Source organism: Acyrthosiphon pisum, chromosome A3 (genome assembly GCF_005508785.2).
Source record: "Acyrthosiphon pisum isolate AL4f chromosome A3, pea_aphid_22Mar2018_4r6ur, whole genome shotgun sequence".
In the NCBI taxonomy this organism is placed as follows: Eukaryota; Metazoa; Arthropoda; class Insecta; order Hemiptera; family Aphididae; genus Acyrthosiphon; species Acyrthosiphon pisum.
In genome coordinates, this window is record NC_042496.1 from 32828387 (window position 1) to 32830197 (window position 1811).

Sequence of the window (1811 nt, forward strand, 5' to 3'; positions counted from 1 at the left end):
AATAATTAATATGCGATTCCTTTGCTGTCTCGCTCCATCTTGGGCTCTAAATGTGTATTTATTCTGTTTACGCACCACTCTTGTTCTCAAAATGTTTGTCGCAGACGTTCATCACGCTGCTCTCTAGATTCTTGTGCACAACTCTGTGCTGCCTGATTCTTTGAGCTGCGTTTCTTGCAACAATTTCTTTAGCCGGTTCATGATGTCTTACAACACGTTTGCGTCGTGCCTCATTGCTATACGCATTGTCGAGGTTAGACTTTTTTGGCGGCATTTTACTAAAAACAAATGTGAATCATAAAATATCTGTTTATAGTTTGTTTGTTCCCGTGGCAACGACTTAAATGTTCACTATAATTCTGTATTGAAATTTATAGAACGAATCATTTTATACGACGTCACTCATGGCAACCATTTAAAAACAAAAATTTCGATCTGAAATCTCAAAATTCCCGTTTTAGCACCTACCGGGGTTGCTCCTCTCACGATGAAAACTATCCTATCTTTTAAGTTGGACCAAATAACACACGGTGTAAAAAAAATTCATCATGATCGGTCCATAAGTTTCGGAGTTCATTCCGGACAAACATTGTGACACGAGATTTTTATATATAAGAATGATATCGTACCTGAAGAGAATAGTTTTCATAAGTGACGAGAAAAACAACATAAAAATTAAGGAAAAACGGGAATTTTTAAATTTAAATTGGTTTTCCACAAAATCGATTTTGGTTTTTGGTGTAACTCTAAAACAAACAGGCGCGGATCTAGAACTAAAATTGACGGGGGGTCATATTTACGAAAAGACAAAAACTTAATACACAGTTAAGACATAATAAAATAAGAACTTTATTGATAATTGTTGTTTTAATTAATTAAATGACAAAGTTTAGTCTCCTTTGTTTTGTTTTTCCAAATCTGGTTATAATTTCATCAACATTTACTGCTATATTCTTGTGAATATTGAGTAAAGCGAGACCAGTGAGGCAAATTCAATTATATGTTAGTATGTTATAAATTATATAAACTTAATTTTTATACAAAATACATGTTTTTACTACGGATGTGTCCCTCAAGATTTCTAGAAAATAATAGGTCCACTGCATAAAAAGGTTGTAGACTTCTAATATAAACTATTAGCTTATACATTATAATCATTTGAATAATAAAATGCTCGATTGAAACTTCATTCGAATAGGAATTGTATCGATTATTACAATAATTATAATTATATACTCACCATAGTTTTTTTTCGTACTCGACGACTGATGCACGTGTCCCAGACGTTCACAGCAAAATAAAATGATTCAATAAGCAGTCAAACATTTAACGTTGTATATGGTATTTTCAATTTTGTAACAAATTATTAGAACGCAAATTAGTGATTAGCGGTGGCTGCGTCGCCATTCCAAGTACCTATATAATATTATATAGACGTACGCGTGTCGTGTGTAGACTGTAGGTAAGTGCAAGTGTACCTTATATTATTATACGGGTTGAAAATAATATTTCCGTCGAACGACGAACATATTCTTTGTCTTTCCGCCGATTTCTTATTAATTATCGTCAATCGTCAATCAGTTTATAAACACTATTAATATTCTTAGAAAATATATGTTTATTGGAATCATGATTTTATGAACAAGTGGTGATTTAGTTTAAATGCAGCTGTAGCCTGTAGTACCTATATAATATAATATATAAATAAAATATGTTCTATATATTATATTTTATATATTTTTTTTTTTGAAAAAAAAATCTGTGAAACATTAAAAACACAATTTCTGCATATTTTAATTTTTAAATAAAAA